Source organism: Bidens hawaiensis, unplaced genomic scaffold (genome assembly GCF_021521415.1).
Source record: "Bidens hawaiensis isolate Kalapana, Puna unplaced genomic scaffold, B.hawaiensis_p1.1 tig00025755_1, whole genome shotgun sequence".
NCBI lineage: Eukaryota > Viridiplantae > Streptophyta > Magnoliopsida > Asterales > Asteraceae > Bidens > Bidens hawaiensis.
This window is the reverse complement of record NW_027494119.1, coordinates 274,464-294,921: the sequence shown is the minus strand read 5'-3', so window position 1 is coordinate 294,921 and position 20,458 is coordinate 274,464. Positions and strand designations below refer to the sequence as shown.

The 20,458-nt window shown below is 33.8% G+C and overlaps 1 pseudogene across 1 annotated transcript; it reads left to right on the top strand.

Annotated features, from left to right (window-relative positions):
* The first annotated feature begins 3,089 nt into the window (after positions 1–3,089).
* On the top strand, positions 3,090–19,071 carry LOC143572161 (alpha,alpha-trehalose-phosphate synthase [UDP-forming] 1-like; annotated as a pseudogene). The gene is made up of 17 exons (XR_013142222.1): positions 3,090–3,177; positions 13,491–13,879; positions 15,149–15,537; positions 15,618–15,732; positions 15,818–15,919; positions 15,984–16,134; positions 16,208–16,296; positions 16,386–16,434; positions 16,538–16,638; positions 16,725–16,912; positions 17,005–17,122; positions 17,197–17,376; positions 17,532–17,657; positions 17,772–17,859; positions 17,932–18,061; positions 18,144–18,242; positions 18,526–19,071. The product of XR_013142222.1 is annotated as an alpha,alpha-trehalose-phosphate synthase [UDP-forming] 1-like (transcript).
* The last annotated feature ends 1,387 nt before the right edge of the window (positions 19,072–20,458 follow it).

Genomic DNA, 20,458 nt, shown 5'->3' with positions numbered 1-20,458 from the left:
GTGGGATACTATAAAGATTTGATTTTGTGAGACTCAAGTGGCCAATGTTAAAAAGATACTCTTTTCGTCAAAAGCCAAAAAAGCGTATAATAATCGAACATAGAAAGGGACCCAAAGTCTGACCAAATTTATAAAATATATTGAAGTATTTTTATATAATAAAATATTGTTACTATATCAGTTTATGACAAGAAAAACGTTTTTTTCTAAATTTAAAATCATAATAATAAATCAAAAAGCATGTCTTAGAGGCCCACTGGTTTCTAATAAGAATATTCTAGCTGAACAAACTTTATTTACTTGAATTTATATAGCAAACAAGCATTTATTTGATTATTTTCTTTTTCATGTTAGATTTATTACTTCTCATATTCAAAAGCAAATTTGATTTATAAAACATATAAAAAGTAATTTTTATTTTTGTTTTATTCGTTTTTGGTATGGCAGGGATATATTAAAACAAAGGCATCTCTACCATGAAGCTAGAGCCATCAAAAAAGCAAACTAATTAATTTCTTTTACTGATCTTGCATTTTTCTTCTTTCTTTATAATCACTTAAATTATTGACGGACCACTGTATTTTTAAATATTAAAATAAATTTGTTTATATTAATAAACTAGATAATTTAATGTTTGTATATTTGAAAGCCAACTTCATTATGAGTATTCACTGCTTAAAAAACTAGCCTAAAGCAACCTTTATTTTACGAAAAAAAAAACGCTGTATTAGGTGAAGTTGCATTAGATCTAATGCAACCTTTATGTTAGATATTGCAACTGTTTTTTCAAATACAAACATTTTAAAAAGGTTGCATTTGAAAGAAAGAGTTGCATTATCTGATAAAAAGGTTGCATTAAGTTTAATGCAACTTCACCTAATGTAGTTTTTTTTTTGTAAAATAAAGGTTGTCTTAGGCCAATTTTTTTGTAGTGATTTTTCGGTATTTAAAATTCATTGTTTAAACGTAAAAAATATATCATTCGAAAAACGAATATCTTGAAAATATTTGGAAAATTGGTTTTTATTGGTACCAACTATTTCATTTTTGTCGGCACTGGTCCCAACTTTCATTTGGCTGGCAACGGTCCCAACTTTCACATACGTTTTTTCCACCAGTCCGCGACTAACGGAGTACTAACTTCGTTACGTTTTTGCTGATGTGTCCATCTGAGTTGCCAAAAAAAACTTTACGTGGCAGCCATCTGAGTTGTCAAAGACCGGGGAATCAGAACCCCTACCGGACTCCATGACCTCCCACCCATCGCCGCCATCAAACTTAAACCCACCTCCCCACACCATCGTCCCACCGCCACTCCCGCCACCCCCACCGCCCAACGCCGCATCGGCCACCGTCACATTCACCATTTCCGACCACCGTCACACCGGATCGGCCACCGTCGCGTTCACCATCTCCGGCCGGGCGACCGGCCACCATCATTTTTGTGCACCACCACTATCATGCTTGCGGAGTTTTGAATCTGCTCGAGCCGTCTCCCCCATATTCGTTATTCATCTCAGTTCGTATCCAATCGCTTTGTCCCGTTTTTTCGGCAACCCACCCCCCGTGTTCCGATTCAGGAACCCGATTCATATATGATAAATTGGGGAGTTTGACGCGTTAGTGGTGAAGAGTTCAGATCTTGGAGGATGGCTAGCAATGTTGATATGAAAATCCCCAATTGGGGGTTTGACGTGTTGGTGGGTTTGAGTTTGATAGCGGCGATGGGTGGGAGGTTGGAGTCCGGTAGGTGTTTTTGATTCTCCGGTCTTTGACAACTCAGATGGCTGCCATGGTAGCTGCCACGTGATGTTTTTTTGACAACTCAAATGGACACATCAGCAAAAACATAACGGAGTTAGTACTCCGTTAGTCGCGGACTGGTGAAGAAACGTATGTGAAAGCTGGGACCGTTGCCAGTCAGAATGAAAGTTGTGACCAACGCTGACAAAAATGAAATAGTTGGGACCAGTAAAAACCAATTTTCCAAAATATTTTGATGCTTCAGATTATGCATTAGTTATAATAAGATTTATAAAACCACGTGAACTTTGTGTTGGATATGTGTGGAGGATAAATTGTTGTAATTTCTTTAGTGTTTAAAAAAATAAATATCTATTGTTAGAATTGAGAAAAAAAAAACCTTAATACATAATCTTTCTTCTTATAATACACGAGTCATACTATTGATAAACTATGACTCTAACTCGATTAATTAACCAAAAGCTTTAAGCCTTTAAGAGCATTCTCATCCAACCCCTCATATTATGTGAGGGGTGTTTTTATAATTTAGGAAGTGATTCAGGGTGTTGTGAGTGGAGAGTTTTTATATTTTAGAAAAAGTAGTGATTTTTCTGTATATTTGAAAAGTTACTGTTCATCCCCTATAATTTTTAACATATTTTGAAAGTGGTTGTGAGTGAAGGAAAGAGAAAAGGTAATGATAAAATTTATAAAAAGTATTATTTAATTAAAATAGAGAGAGAAAATAAAGTGAGTTTGAGTGTAATTTTTGGTTTGAAGATAGGGAGTGGGATGAGAATGCTCTAAGAATCCTTAAAGATTCTCGATGGAAGTTAAATGCTCCAAATTAATAATAATCAAACTCAAAACATCTATTCCATTTCATACATTATATTTGAAGGGTTTAAAAACTAACAAACCAAATAAAAGATAAACCTTATGAAAAAGATAAACCATAACGGGTGGTGATAAAGATAAAAACAAAAAATGAAATAAAAGATATTAATTTAAATTGTTGATAAGTTCCAATAACTTCATAAACTATTCATTGTAATTAAATTTTTGTGTGTGCAAGGTAAATAAGGAAAATTTTGCTGTTAAAAAGAAAAGAAAAAGTCATTATTTTTAATAATTATATATTTAATGTTATACCCATGTGTAAATCATATTTTTCTGTAGCAAATAAAACAATTTTAAAATTATGTGTAGATTCTACAAGAAGAAATCAAACACCATCGTCACATTCAAATGGTTAGCACCAAAAACAGCTTTAAACAAAAGTTTATTTCTTTTGCTTTTATGTTTCCTTTACCGTTGTGACAAAGATCACACTTCTTCTCCTCATCTCAAACTTTCATTCCATTTCCAAGTAGTGGAACTATTATCAACGGTGGAGGTGTGTAGTGGTGGAACTCCGTCGTGTGATCAATCAAAGTTAGTTTTCCATGACTTAATTGTGGATTTGAGTTGAAATCTATCAACTCTAAATTCAGTGTCTTAACAATAACTCTGAATGCCATATTTCTCTAAGAAATCACAAGAAAATGGATGAAGTCACGATTTCGTTACAATGTTTGAAAATACGAAGTTTGTAGACATGAAAGATTAAATTTGATTAGAACATTTCGGTTCAAATCATTTAACTTTGTTATTATTTAACTTTTTTGTATGGATAATTTTACGGCAAACTTATACAACTCTATTTATGTCAAATTTGTAATTTTTACATGTAAAAATACTTGACGCGTTCCCTTTAAATTTAAGAATGCTTAGAATTGTATGTGAGTAAACAAACCTCACTTCATTAGACTTTTGAAAAACTCGGGAAAATAACTCATGCACTCGAAATAGTTTTAAATACTCATATAGGCAAGATAGTATTTTAAATAAAAATCTGGTTATGCATATCTTATAATCTAGAGTATTAAATAAAATCAATCAAAGCCTTGGATAAAAATAACAATAAGAATAATTTAATTCCAAAATTTCTCTATGTCATCGAAATAGATAATTACATTTGTATATGAGGATAAACACTCACAGTTGCACTCTTCGGTCATAATATTTATTATTATCATAAATCTCTTTATCGGTAGCAACACAATGACAAACTCCAAACAATATCTAACAAGAAATGTGTTATTTTAAGTTGGCCTTTCAAACAATATCTTTCATAGGAACATGGGTTGTATTCATAAGATTTGTAACATCAGCCGTTATGTTCCCAAAATATAATCATGGTAATAAATCAACTTACATATATAAAAACATAATTGATTACTGCACAAATTTAAAAACTACATGAGAATTTAAATCTAAAGTTATTTCTTATATAATGTGATAATCTTTTAATCCCTTTTTTCTCATTTCAATGTCAAATCTTTAAATGAAGTAACTATGTAAGAGCATTCACATTCAGTTTTCTATCATATATCTATATATATACCATATAATTATATTAAAAATTATTATAATTTATCTCTCATTTTTAATTAAATAATAAACATTTATACTTTTATCATTATTATTTATCTCTCATTCACTCACAACCACTTTTAGAAAATATTAAAATATTATACGGCGTGAACAGTGAAATTCACTTAAAATTTAACTTTCCGCATAATATTTTCTCTCTGCTCTACCCACAACCACTTACAACCATGCAATATAATTTACAAATTTACCTCATATATTTTTAAGAAATAGAAATAGAATACTCTAAGCATTTATATTTATAAGGAAAATTGGTTTTTATTGGTCCCAGTTATTTCATTTTTGTCGGCGTTGGTCCCAACTTTCATTTTGGTATGCAACGGTCTCAACTTTCACATACGTTTCTTCCACCAGTCCGCGATTAACGGAGTACTAACTCCGTTACGTTTTTGTTGATGTGTCCATCTGAGTTGTCAAAAAAACGTTACGTGGCAGCCACCGTGGTAGCCATCTGAGTTGTCAAAGACTGGAGAATCAGAAACCGGACTCCGACAACTCAGTTTGAGTTTGATGGCGGCAATGGGTGGAAGGTCAGAGTCCGGTAGGGGTTTTTGATTCTCCGGTCTTTGACAACTCAGATGGCTGCCACGTAACGTTTTTTTGATAACTCAGATGGACACATCAGCAAAAACAAACACATCAGAAGAAACGTATGTGGAAGTTGGGACCGTTGCCAGCCAAAATGAAAGTTGGGACCGGCGCCGACAAAAATGAAATAGTTGAGACCAATTAAACCAATTTTCCTATTTATAATTACATGATAGTTATTATTTAGGGAAAATTCCCAAAATAGCCCATTTTAGAGAGATAAGTCCCAAAATAGCCCTTTTTTCCTCAAAATCTTTTGTAATTTGGACTCTCAAGACGCATTGGGAATTGATAAAACAAAGACGAGATTTCAAGAGAAAATCAGGTAAAAGACGAGATTTGGGGAAATAATGTCGGTAAAGTCCAAATTATTTGTAATCTTGGAACAAAAGTTCAAATTTTTCAAAAACTTTTTTACTCAAAAACCGTCTCCAAGACTGTATTATTATGTTTCCTACCTTTCAAGTCCATATTCTTAAATTCTTGGAAAAAGAAATTTTGAAATCTCGTCTTGAGAGACGCATTTCGGATGCATTTGTTCTTAACAGACGAGATTTCTTAGTTTCCTACCTTTCACGTCCAAATTCTATAATTTCTTGGAAAAAGAGATTTTGAAATCTCGTCTTGAGAGACGCGTTTTGGATGCATCTGTTCTTAACAGACGAGATTTCTTAGTTTCCTACCTTTCACGTCCAAATTCTATAATTTAATATGGATTTTCGTTCTTTATCAATCAATAACATTTCTTCATCAATCTTCTTCATCGGGTTATCTTGTAGCCGGCCAAATGACGAGGTTTAAGCGGGGAGATCATGTGGAAGTAAAGGATTTGGGATCCGGGTTCATTGGTTCCTACTATGACGGCAACATAATCTCAACATTCCGTAATGAGTATATTGTGCAGTTCCGTACCTTGCTCGAAAATGATCTGTCCGGGCCTCTACAATAGTTTGTGAAGGTCGAAAAGTTAAGGCCAAAACCTGCATTTGTTGAGGTGACCAGCTTTCGTTTGGGTGAGACGGTGGATGTCTATGCTAATGACGGTTGGTGGACTGGAAGGATTATTAGCAAATTTAGCGAAAATGAATATATTGTTCATTTTGATAGCACCAACCAAGACGGGAAGGATTATTAGCAAATGGAATATGTTGTTCATTTTGATCCCAAATCCTTTACTTCCATATGATCTCCCCGCTTAAACCTCGTCATTTGGCCGGCTACAAGATAATCCGATGAAGAAGATTGATGAAGAAATGTTAATAAAATCCATATTAAATTATAGAATTTGGACGTGAAAGGTAGGAAACTAAGAAATCTCGTCTGTTAAGAACAGATGCATCCAAAACGCGTCTCTCAAGACGAGATTTCAAAATCTCTTTTTCCAAGAAATTATAGAATTTGGACGTGAAAGGTAGGAAACTAAGAAATCTCGTCTGTTAAGAACAAATGCATCCGAAATGCATCTCTTAAGACGGGATTTCAAAATCTCTTTTTCCAAGAATTTAAGAATATGGACGTGAAAGGTAAGAAACATAATAATACAGTTTTAAGAGACGGTTTTTTGAGTAAAAAACTTTTTGAAAAATTTGAACTTTTGTTCCAAGATTACAAATAATTTGGACTTTACCGACATTACTTCCCCAAATCTCGTCTTTTAGCTGACTTTCTTTTGAAATCTCGTCTTTATTTTATCAATTCCTAATGCGTCTTGAGAGTCCAAATTACAAAAGATTTTGAGAAAAAAGAGCTATTTTGAAACTTCTCTCTCTAAAAGGGACGATTTTGGGAATCTTCCCTATTATTTATATGTCATTATTTATTTTCAATTTGATTGCAAATTCTATAGACCACTCATTATGTTACTTCCGACCTGCCCCTATCGAAGTACCCCACTTGCTACCATTCTTCCTGTGTCTTTGATTCTCACAATATTTTTTCATCATAACGTACTAGATATTTTCTCTATCTCTACATCAAAATAATAAAAGATAAAATATATATCATAATATAGTAGATATTTCCACAATGTCTATGCATGTCTTTTGTTATGTCCACATTATACATGTATTGATTATATTTATTAAAAAGAAATCTTTATCTGGCCAACTTAATAACTTACAGGATAATTTTAAAAATAATGATCGGGTTGGTTGTTAACTATAACGTGAACGTTATAATTTTTGTCTATAAAGCACAACCTAAACATGTGAAACCGAATTAGCGGTTTGAAAGCATACATTATGTTCTTTGTTACTAGTACTTTTCAACACAATAATCAAACATGCTTAATACTTTGTTAACATAAAGTAAAAGAGAAATGATTGACATGCTTAACTGATGTGCCTAAATATCGAACAGCAAAGTATAATACATGACAAAATCAGAGGAAATAAGAAAAATTAGAGAATATCCAAGTCATCTATATGTTATTAAGTGAATTAAGCATACTTTTACGTTTATTTTTAGGCTTATAAATCAAAAGTTAATAAAATAAAAGATCAACACTAACAAGAAACCTATTCTCTCCATGTCATAACATTAGACTTCTCATGCTGAACGTAAAGGTAAGAATATCTATATATATATACTTATATAATATAATGGGGAAGGTTCATATGCATTTTAGTCTTAATATGAGAACGTAGGAAATAATACCAATTTATAAAAAATGAGAACATAAGAAACAATACCAACTACAATAGCAATTTATATAAAGAATTATTTATAATAACAAAGAAAAAATCTAAAAATTACAACAAAAGAATCAAAATCAAGAACAAAATAATAACAGCAAATACCTATATCAGCAAAATAAAAAAATCTAATAATAACTACAAAATGTAAATAAGCAAATACTTATAACGTCTCATAATCGAAAATTAGCAAATACGAACAAAAAATAACAACAAACATTTATAAAAATAAACATAATAATAACAGCAAATTAGTTCTCACTGTTTTCATGTTAAGAATAAAATGTATTTGATCCTGTTTCTATAATATAATACATTTTAGAAGTCATGTCAATAATGTTTTGATTTTAACAGTTTTACAAGTTCTATTAATGTTGCTTAGTATTTGATACATTCGTGTTAAGTAATAATAACTTTTTAAAGCGTAAAATTGTTTTTGAAATAATTAATAACCAATATACATTATTTAATAATGCATATTTAATTTACTATGTTATTAAAGATAACCACTAATAATCATTATTATTTAAATAATAATAGTGATAAAATAATAATAATAATAATAATAATAATAATAATAATAATAATAATAATAATAATAATAAGTTTTTAAGGCAAATCGGGTTAGTCGTTGGGTTAGATATAAGTCTTAACCTGCCACAAGTTAAGCGAAGGTTACCCGCTAGTCTTAATTCATACGTCAGATATAGTTCAACAGCCGATAGAAATAAGGAATAAAATCCAAATAGAATCCAATTCGTTAAAAATACAGCAAAATGGTTGGACTACATCATGGCATGGACTCGAGTCAAGGATATACCATGTATGTATTTTTTTTACCTTGTTTGTATGATGTTTAAGCTATTGCTGATGATGCTGCATGTTTTTATTTCAATTAAGTTGTCATTTAAAAAAACTATAGTTAAAGCAACAAATACAAAAAGATTTAATAGCTATATACATTTATTAAGAACATATTACAAATAACACAACAAACTATTTACTGCATGTATATTTAAATGTACAATATTACTTATACATCTTCTGGAGAATAAACCTAATAACAACTTAAAACAAATAATAAAATTAAAGTCTTGAGAAGTTGGTTTATTGATAAGAGGCATGCTCTCCCATTGTAAAGACGCATGTGCGATTCTCACATGAGCCAGCTTGAAGGATATCTAGGTGAATGGACGAATTAGGACTTTAATCCCAATTTCACCCGACAGAGGCTGAGGGTTTACGGATTCTATCCGGTTCCCATGCATCAAGAGGTGCGGTATCATTGCGGTCGAGGAGTCGACCTTAAACATAACCCCGAGAAAATAGGTTTACATGTGATATTTTCATACGTTAAAAAAAGTTAATTTCATTCTATTTCCAATTTATTATGCTGCCTATATTTGTAAAAAGCAAGAAGATGACAATCTATAATCATATTGTTTTTTAAACATTTTTTTTTCTAAACCACGAATTTCCTTTTAAATCTAATCGTTTGTGTGACTTGAACCCAAAATTTTTTCATTTTAAATTCGGGTGGTTAAAAGTTTTACCTTTTTCAAATACCACAGATTTTTTCTCTAGAGTAACTATAATTTTGAATAAAAATGTTTATTATTAGTTTTCTTGTAAGACCTTTATAATTATTAAAGATTTAAAGTTCAATAACAATATAAAGCAATTACAATTATTATTATTATTATTATTATTATTATTATTATTATTATTATTATTATTATTATTATAGTAGGCATATACCTCTTAGAACTTAAAAGGAAGGTCTCAGGTTCAAACCTAGGTAATACGTGTAATACTGGTGTGGAGTAGAAGTCGAAATATTTATTGTTTAAAAAAATGAGATTTATTATTGATTAATGTGAGAACAAAAATATAATTATTAAAGATTTAAAGTTCAATAACAATATAAAGCAATTACAATTATTATTATTATTATAGGCATATACCTCTTAAAACTTAAAAGGAAGGTCTCAGGTTCAAACCTAGGTAATACGTGTAATACAGGTGTGGAGTAGGAGTAGAAATATTTATTGTTTAAAAAAATGAGATTTATTATTGATTAATGTGAGAACAAAAATATAATTATTAAATATTTAAAGTTCAATAAGTAATTATAATAATTATTATTATTAGTGGGGCTAGCCCACTTGACAGAGGCATATGCCTTCTTAGAACTTAGAAAGAAGGTCTCAGGTTCAAACCTAGATAATACATGTGATATCGGTGTGAAGTAAGAGTAGAAATATTTGCTGTAAAAAAATAATATTTATTATTGATTAACATGAGAACAAAAATGACAAATTACTATTTAAAAAAATAAAAGACTAATATCGTAAATCAATTATCTTATTCTTTTCAGAATCAACGTCTTGAAATTAATGTACGCGAGAACAAAAATGACAAATTACTACTTAAAAAAATAAAAGATCAAATATCATAAAAAAACTAATTATCTTATTTGTTTCAAAGTCATCGTCTAGAAATAAATACTTAAGTAGCGTTTGGTATGTAGAAATAATAGGGGGAATGGAATGATTCATTATGTGGGAATGAAAAATGTGATGTTTGGTTGCTTAATAGAATGGAATTATCCATTACAAATAGAATCTCATTCCATCAAAACTATTCCTTCCCACCCCATTTTTTTTTCATTTCATTCCTCCTTCACCATACGTTCTCAACAACTCCACCACTTAACAAAAACTAGCGCCACTACTATCACCACCACCACCTGACTGCCACTACCAACACCGTCGCCACCACCACCACCACCTTACCACCAGCGCTACCGCCGCCGTCGCCACCACCACCTTACAATCAGCGTTACCACCGCCACTGCTGTCGCAACCATCGTTGCAGTAACCATCGCAACCGTTGTTATCCCTTCTGCTTGGCCATCACCGCCACCCACCATTTTCGCTGCCTGGCTACCACCACCTGACCGCTACCACCGTTGTCGCCACCCTACCATCGCCATCACTACCAATGCTACCACTGCTTAACCACCCCCACCCCCCACCCCCACCGCAACCATCTCCCCTGCGCTTGACCGCCACCACCAGCACCATCGTCACCATCGCCACCACCATTTTCGTCACCGGAGCTACCACCACCGTCACCAATGTAGTTTTTTTTTATTTTGGTAAATATATATATATATATATATATATATGAGATAGGAGTGTTTTTATTATTTCTATTTCATTCATATAATTTTTTTTTGATACCAAACAACATAAAATAATAATTCATTTCATTCATATAGGTTAACCAAACAAGACAAAGGAATGTAATGATACATTTCATTCCCTTGTCCATTCCATTCCTCTCTCACATTCCATTCCTTCTTCATTCCATTACCTCCAACCAAACATACCCTTAAGGTATTAAATTTGAATATAATACCAATCGAGCTTGTCGTGGTGGCTTTCGGTCGACAAGTTTTGCCTGTAATAGGAAATGATGGGCTTGGATTAGGATTACCAAGTGGTAACCGTAGATGTATTCTTTAGTTGTTAAAGGAAAGGAAACAAATACGCATTTTTTTTGAGATATATACTATTTTTTTTGGAACGACCAACTAAGTAACGCCGGGTACTCCGTACGCGGCCCCGATTGGCTAAAGGTAGCCCGAGCCGGCCATGAGTTCGTACGAATGAACCCCCTAGCGGTCCACCAATTGAGAGATTCCCCGGATAAAACCCGACCCCCACGCCCGCCAAACAACACGACAGCGAGGAGCCGGTAAAACCGGGTGAGATCAGAACTCAAACCCTGGCAAGCCAGGGTCATCCCTCATATCTCCCATATAAATTGGTGATAGTGAGGTTTGAACCCCCTACCTCTCACTAGTAAAGTGAGTGCTCTATCATTAAGTCACATCCAATTTATCTTTGCAATTATACTATTAACTAAATTAAAAGAATATAAATGTTTATCTTTGCAATTAAGACATTAATTGTTATAATAATTAATAGCATTCAGTTAATAAGATAATGCCAAAGCTGAAAATTATAATAAATATTTTATAGTAATTAATAGATTTCTTTAACATCTCCTAATCTACTCCTATTAATGATATAAACCTGTATTTTATAGGATTTGAACCTAGTAACAACATATATTTTATAGATATGACACATATTACCACCAGAATATTCTTATGAGTATTTTCGTAATAACTATTCAACAACTTGTTTGACAAATATTTTTAAACCTACTAATTTTAGTTATTGCAAATAGCACGAAACTAATTTTAGTTATTGCAAATAGCACGAAGAAATTAAATAAAACACAAAAGTAGAAAGGAGCTAGTAAGTACCTACTATTTTTTAGAAACAAACTATTTTAGCAGCAACTAGTTTAAACCAACTGTTTTAGCAATAACTTTTCAACAACTTTGTTAACCAAAAAAAGGAAAAAAGGAAAAAAAAAAAGACTCTAAAAATAGTGGCTTTTAAAAAAAGTCCTAGTATTTACACCAAGGAATTTACTAATTACACCAAAAAAGGTGACTTTTATTAACATATTTTTCTATTTTCTTTATAATTTATAGTATATAATATCATTATGATTTTTCAATTAAAAATATAAAATACTTTACAATATATATATATATATTGTATGGGATAATTCTATTTTTATCTGTATTTTAGAATAACCTAAACAAGAAGTTAGTCTTTACTCTTAGGTTTTAAACATGACTCAATAAGCTTTCTCATAGTAATAGATTTCTTTTTTGATAATGTTTATGGTTAAGTCAAATCTGGAATGTCAAAATCAACGGCCATGGTTAATATCCCAATATCCCATGTCAGAAATGCTATTGGAAATAATTCCAAAATTTATTCATAAAAGAAAAAAAAACCAAAAAATAATATATGAATTACAATTCTCAAGAAACTCTAAATTTCAACAAACCTTCAATTCCACCACTTATGACATAAGCAATCATTAAATGTATTTTATAGTCAAATAAATTAATTGAAACTTCATCACAAGTACCCTTGGTCATCTGCATGGCTGTAAGACACACCCAAATTCACACCCTATAAAGCTTACAAGTGTGTCTACTTTGTCTCCCTTCATTTCTCCACCATCTTCCCCTCCGGCCACCACTTTCCGGCAACATTCCGGTCAATTACCGGCAACCATCTTCACATTCAAACTCAGTTTTGGTGAGTCAGTATTTAATTACACAACCCTTTGAATAGGGTTTTCTTAGTTTCTCAATCTTATCAATTTTTTGATACATCATCATTTTTATTTTTTGTGAACGAGCTGAGTCGGTAGTGAACTACTTGAGATCGGCTCGAACTCGAATCACACCGAGCTTAAACAAGTTTGAGCTTGAGCTCGAGCTTTTATTAAGGCTCATTTAATAAACGAGCTCTCCCAAACTTCGCATATCAAGTTTCAGCCGGCTCGCGAGACTAAAGTAGGTTTTAGTTATATAACTTTTATTTAATATATTTATATAACAACTATTATAATTATATATATTATAAAAGTAATAATTAACTAATATAAGTAATGAACTACTATATAAAATATTAATATAAAAATTATAACTATAAATATATGTAAATAATTATAAAATATATAATAAAAATATAAATAATTAATAAATAATTCACGAGCCAATCTCAAGTTCTCTAGTATTAAAAAAAGCCGAGATGGAGCTTAAACCAACAAGGGTTCAACTCGGCTAGGCTCGTTTACACTTTACACCCTATGCAAACATATATACCCTAATTGTCGGTACGATAACGAGGTTTACCTAAAGTAGAAACGTGGGTTTTATAAATCTTGGACCAAAACAGGTAAACTTGTCCAAACTGTAGACCCATGTACGTGTACGATGATAGCTACATCATTTATAATATCTGTTTCTTTAATCTTGCTTTATAACTTATAACAAATTTATTTTGATGATTTAAAACAATAAATTTGTAGATTGCATATTTGCATTGATAGTTATGCCTACAAATCATTACAATGGCAATTCATCAGCGAACCGAATTCAAAGACGGTTGAGAGAAAGAGAGCTGAGAAAGAATAGTTATGTGGAGCAGTTTTTGGAAGGAGCGTCGGCTGCACGCGAGGGTTGGGAGAGGCCCGATGGCGGGTTGTTTACGCAACGGTTGTTGGTTGTTGCTAACCGACTACCTGTGTCCGCAGTTAGAAGAGGTGAGGAAAGTTGGTCACTTGAAGTTAGTGGTGGTGGGCTTGTTAGTGCTTTGTTAGGTGTGAAGGAAGTTGAGGCGAAGTGGATCGGGTGGGCCGGTGTGAATGTGCCCGATGAGCCTGGGCAACGGGCGTTGACGAAAGCGCTTGCTGAGAAGGTAAAGTTTGAATTTTTATAGGTAACGGGTTAAAATGGGTTCGGGTCAAATGTGTCAACTTTTAAGTTGGGTTGACCCGCTAACAGTTTTTCGACTCTCTTTTTATATATTTTTTAAGTAGTGAATGTGTTTAATATATGATTATAAAAAGGAGGCATTTTGATCGATAAGTTTGATAAAATACAGACTTTTAAAAAGTTATAAAATTATAATCAACCAGCGTTTGACAAGTGCCCATTTAAGCATTAGATTTTAATCTTGGGCAACGGATTTCGAGTTTGGCGCAACAAATTTCCATATGGTGTAGCAGATCCTTCTCTTGCACCAGATGGAAATTTGCCGTGCCAAATAAAAATTTGTCACGTCTTTTCAAAATTTGTTTTGTTGACGCAACAGGGAGTGCCATGTGGAAGCTTATGGTAGCGTGAAACAATTTCTTAACTAAAAACAAGAAAAGTCTAGTGATACTTTATAATCTATATAAAGTTTAGATTATTAAGGATTGTGAAGGTTATAGAGTTTATTAAGTTTAGATGATTACAGATTGTGGTAAATTGGTAATGTGAGATAGATTATGGTTACAATGCTATGGTAAGTAATTGTGAAGGTGGCAAGATGGGTAATGGGTTAAAAACGGATTCGGGTCAACTTCCAAGTTGGGTTGACCCGCTAACCGTTTTTCATCTATCTTTTTATATATTTCATAAATCGTGAATGTATTTAATATAATTTTGAAAAGGGGGCATTTTGACCAATAAGTGTCCATTGACCTATCATATTTTAATCTTGGTGTGTCGGATTTCATGTTTGGCGCAACAAATTTCGATATGGCGTAGCAGATCCTTCTTTTGCGCCGATGGAAATCTGCCGCGTAAGATGAAAATCTGCCGTGACAGGTAGAAATCTGCCACATCATGTCAAAATTTGTTGGTTGACGCAACAAAATGTGTCATGTGGAAGCTTCTTGTTGGCTAAAACAATTTCTTAACTAAAAACATGAAAAGTCAAATGATACTTTTTTAAAAGAAAAAAAGTCAAGGTTGTGTAATCAAACTCGTCAGTGGCCATTTTGTGATTTTCCCTTCTAAAAATGATATCGTAGTCAGTTTAAATCTTTGAATGAAGCTATTTAAGAGGTTGTATGCGCTAAAATAGACTTTGGTCAACTCGGGCCGTTTGACTCGTTTCTCCATGTTAGCTAAATCTTTTTATTTGACCCGTTTGAGATTAGAAAAACCCAAACCGACCCATTTGTGTATCGTGATGCAGAGGTGCATACCCGTGTTTCTTGACGAAGATATTGTACATCAATATTACAACGGTTATTGCAACAACATATTATGGCCTCTTTTCCATTATCTTGGTCTTCCACAAGAAGACCGTTTGGCAACGACCCGAAGCTTCCAGTCTCAGTTTGCTGCATACAAAAAAGCAAATCAAATGTTTGCTGACGTAGTAAATGAACAGTATCAAGAAGGTGATGTTGTTTGGTGCCATGATTACCATCTTATGTTTCTCCCTAAATGTCTTAAAGAACGTAACGCTAACATGAAAGTCGGCTGGTTTCTCCATACACCATTTCCGTCTTCTGAAATCCATAGAACGTTACCTTCTCGTTCTGAGATTTTACGTGCAGTTCTTGCCGCTGATTTGGTGGGGTAAGTTTGTCATTTTCTCATTTTCGTTGACTTAAATTCGGTCATATATATAAATATAAATGCTAACGTGTGTTATATAGGTTTCATACTTATGATTATGCAAGACACTTTGTGAGTGCGTGCACTCGTATAATGGGACTCGAGGGTACACCAGAAGGAGTAGAGGATCATGGGAGGCTTACTCGTGTTGCTGCAGTAAGTCAACGTTGACTTTTGTCAAGTCAACCTTTGACTTGGTCTTATTATATCTGATGTTGGTTTTTTTTTAATGATGAAACAGTTCCCAATAGGTATAGATTCAGACCGTTTTATTCGTGCTCTCGAGACTCCCGACGTAAAAAAACATACTATAGAATTGAAGGAATGGTTTTCTGGGAGAAAGGTAATGTTGACTTTTTGACTTTTGATGTCTAGCCCCTTTTGACTTTTTATCTTACTTGTGATAGGTGATGTTAGGCGTTGATCGACTTGATATGATTAAAGGGATCCCGCAAAAGATACTGGCGTTCGAGAAGTTTCTAGAAGAAAATCCATATTGGCGCGATAAAGTTGTTTTGCTACAGATCGCAGTACCAACAAGAACCGATGTTCCTGAATGTATGTGTACACAATATTGTATATTTTATTTTAAACATGTATCCATGCTAATGTATGTTATCTCACTTTGCAGATCAAAAACTCACAAGTCAAGTTCATGAAATTGTGGGGCGGATAAATGGTCGATTTGGGTCGTTGACTACTGTTCCGATTCACCATCTGGTTAGATTTTAATGTTTTAATTAATGATTGGAAATAAGGTTTTATAAATAATGAATAAAAATAAAAAATTGGTTTCGTGATATCTGCAGGATCGCTCTCTTGATTTTTACGCTTTATGCGCACTCTATGCTGTCACCGGTACTTATTTTATTCGTAACACGTGGAGAAAAATCAATCATAAAACATGAAAAATGAATATTTTAATGCCACAACTTCTCATATTTTGCGCTCGTGTTGCCAGATATAGCATTGGTCACATCTTTACGAGACGGAATGAATCTTGTCAGTTATGAGTTTGTTGCATGCCAAGACGATAAAAGAGGAGTGCTCATTTTGAGTGAAGTAATTATTTATCACAATCTTTTATCAGTTCTTAATATATTTTATTCTGAATATATTATTAATCGATAGTTGTGGTACACTTGTAGTTTGCGGGTGCTGCACAGTCACTAGGTGCAGGGGCCATACTTGTTAACCCCTGGAATATAACCGAAGTTGCAGCTTCCATAGGTCAAGCTTTGAATATGTCACCCGAAGAACGAGAAAAACGCCATTTGCATAACTTTTCACATGTCACGACTCACACTGCTCAAGAATGGGCTGAAACTTTTGTAAGGTATTTTTAACCTCTTTTTTATACATTTTTAACAGATTCTAGAAATTAGTAAGAAAAGCTATTCTTATCGTTATATTTTTGAACTCGTGTAGTGAACTGAACGATACCGTAGTTGAAGCACAACAAAGGATTAGACAAGCTCCACCACCTCTTCCGGTTGAAGAGGCCATCGAGCGTTACTTGCAGTCAAGTAACCGACTTCTTGTACTGGCAAGTAAACATAACAGTTTAATATTTCATTAAGTAAAACTTTGCCATATAGATTAATCGTTTTTCAACGACAGGGATTCAATGCTACATTGACCGAACCAGTTGACACGCCTGATAGACGTGGCGGTGATCAAATACGAGAAATGGATCTTAAATTACACCCTGATTTGAAAGAACCTCTGAAAAGGCTTTGCAGTGATCCAAAAACAACCATTGTTATCCTCAGTGGAAGCGACCGAACTGTATTGGATGAGGTATGTCATCTTTCTTGGTGACCAAACGGGAACGGGCCGAAATGGGGTTGTTTCAAAACGGTACTTTTATGTGGGGCCATCGTTAAAACGGATTGCGACGGTCCACTTTACTTTTCAAAATGTATTAAATATGATTACAATATTGAATTTCTTAGAACTTTGGAGAGTACGAAAACATGTGGTTGGCAGCTGAAAATGGAATGTTTTTACGTTCTACAAACGGTGACTGGATGACAACGATGCCTGAACATTCGAATATGGAGTGGGTCGATAGTGTAAAGGTGAATACGACACATTATGCTCTTTTTTAAAGGTTTTACGTTTGTCTTTCAGTTTTGTCCTTTGCGGTTTCTTTATCTTTATTCGTATAAATTATTCGTCTAAATTTTCCACAGCATGTTTTCGAGTATTTCACCGACCGTACACCTCGCTCACATTTCGAGCTTCGTGAGACATCACTCGTTTGGAACTACAAGTATGCAGGTATGTATGCTATATGACCATTGTGTGTGTATACATGTGTGTGTGTGAGTATATATGTTTGCGTGAATGCAGATGTGGAGTTTGGGAGGCTGCAAGCCCGAGACATGTTGCAGCACCTTTGGACGGGCCCGATATCTAATGCATCGGTTGATGTCGTACAAGGAAGCGGTCTGTTGAGGTTCGAGCCATAGGTGTTACAAAGGTATCCGTCTCTTTTTTTTTTGTGGTTGCCATGTCAGCGCTAGCTCGTGGATAACTAATTAACTTTTTTTTTGTGAAACCAGGGTGTGACGATTGTTCGCATATTAGGAGAAATTGTACATAGTAAATCAATTTCGGCACCAATTGATTATGTCCTATGCATCGGTCATTCTCTTGGGAAGGTATGCACTTCGATATCTTTAAGTATTATATTGATACATGATGTGCCCGTTGAGTAACAGGCCGAAACATATTCCAACTCAAAGAAAGGTCATTTGAAACAATTTGAACGGGTTCGGGTTAGGTCAGGTTGGCCCACTAGTTCTTTTCGTTTTTCCATTAAAAATTCGTGAAAACAATTCCTTTAATAATATTCCTTTAATAATATTCTTCAAACCAAACGGCCCCTAAGATATGCATTTCGGATATAAATTTTTCCTTTTCCAATAATATGTCATTTTACAGGACGAAGATTTATACACATTTTTCGAGCCAGAGCTTCCGGCAGACAACATTGGCATCACGAGACCAAAGTTTGACGCAACAAAGCCACCTGCAGACAGAAGGTCTGCAAAATGCGGATCAAAGACGTCTCAAAAACAATCTCACCAACGCCACACCGACAATAAAAGAATTGGTAATGGTAACAGTAACTGTAACGGTAACAATAACAGTGTTGGAAATGGTGGGAGAAGATCATCATCATCCCCGGATAAAATAACATGGAATGTACTTGATCTAAAAGGTGATAATTATTTTTCGTGTGCGGTTGGACGCTTACGCACTAATGCTCGGTATTTACTCCTGTCATCCGAAGAGGTGGTCTCGTTTTTGAGTGATCTTTCTACAGCATCATGAGAAGGTAACAAAGGAATAGATTTGTGTAATAAATAGGTTTATGTAATCATGCTATGTAGATTTGGATTTGGGATAACTATATATGCTCAAAGTCCAATTGGTTGGTTTTTCAGTTAGTTTTAGTTTCAGTTTTTATTTTTACATCCTTGTGGTGTGTGACCAGGGGCGGGGCAGGGCGGAGGATGGTTAGGGCCGAGGGTGGCCCCGGCCCCCTTGTTTATTTACGCAGTAGTGTAAATTTACCCGGTTTCGTTCGAAAATTTTTATACATAGTGTAAATTTAGCTGAAAACCGTAGTGTAAAATTTAGCCCTTTTTGGCCGAAATTTTTTATTCGTAGTGTAAATTTAGCCGTTTAAGGCCGAAAATTTGAGCACGGCCCCTTGCGTTTGTGAAATTTTGTATACATTTTGAGTCCCCCCCTGCCCCGCAGTGTCGTAGTCCAAGCATCACCACTGCCTACGGGGTTTGAGGGGACGCTTACTCGCTCAGGATACCCTCAACTTTTATGGTGAAGTGCAAAATCAGTCCGACTTTTTTCTCTTTGTTTTATGTATTCGGGTATGGGTATTACTGAGCAAATATTATGAAACTCCAGGGTCCATTTTTTTATTGTTTTGAGATACCCCTGAATTTTTTTAATTCTATCATGAATGACACCACAATACATACTAACATGTTTTTTGAATGACAACATATTCAACATGTTAAGGGGTGTTTGGGATTCCTTATTTTGGATTTCTTATGACTTTTTAACTTTTTAGAAAGTTAAATGATGCTTGGGTTTCCTTATGATGTGACTGGAGAAGTTGGATAAGTTATAACTTTGTAACTTATGACTTTTATATAATATAAGTCATAAGGAGGTTGAAATAAGAAATCCTAAACATCCCCGGAAAGGAGAATTTCATATATCTTCTTGTAACACAGTAAAATATCACACTGACCAACATGATACGTAAATTATGCCTTATTTCATTCTTATGACTAGTTTGATTTTAGGCAATTGTGGTGAGTTCATTATGTAGGAACATTTATTTCGGTTCTAAATCAACTAATGACCGGATACTGTTAATTGATTGCGTGAAAAAAAAGGATGTAATATAAACGTGCAATTGCATTACATCGATAAGGTGCGGTACTAGATAATAAGATTTCCTTCATTCGAGAGAACTATCATACATCCAAGAAAACCTTTAATCGTCCGTGAGAACAAGAATCATCCGGGAGAACTAGTATGTCCTAGACAACTCAAAAACTTGATTTCTTGTTTTGATATGCATTAACATTGTAAACGAGGAGCTAGAGATGGAATTGAAGTGGGTTTGGGTGAAGGATTAGCCATGGATTTGAAGATTGTGGAAGCTGGTCTAGAAATCGAGCGGTATCGAGACACCATTGATGATGGAGGTTAGGGTTACCAATCGAGAAAGCCGAAAATGGTTTTAGCGAGGGTTTGTCTTTCACTGTTTAGAAAACTGAAACCAAAAAAACCGATCAGAATTCTTATTTGTATACTCGGATTGATCAATCCGAATGTG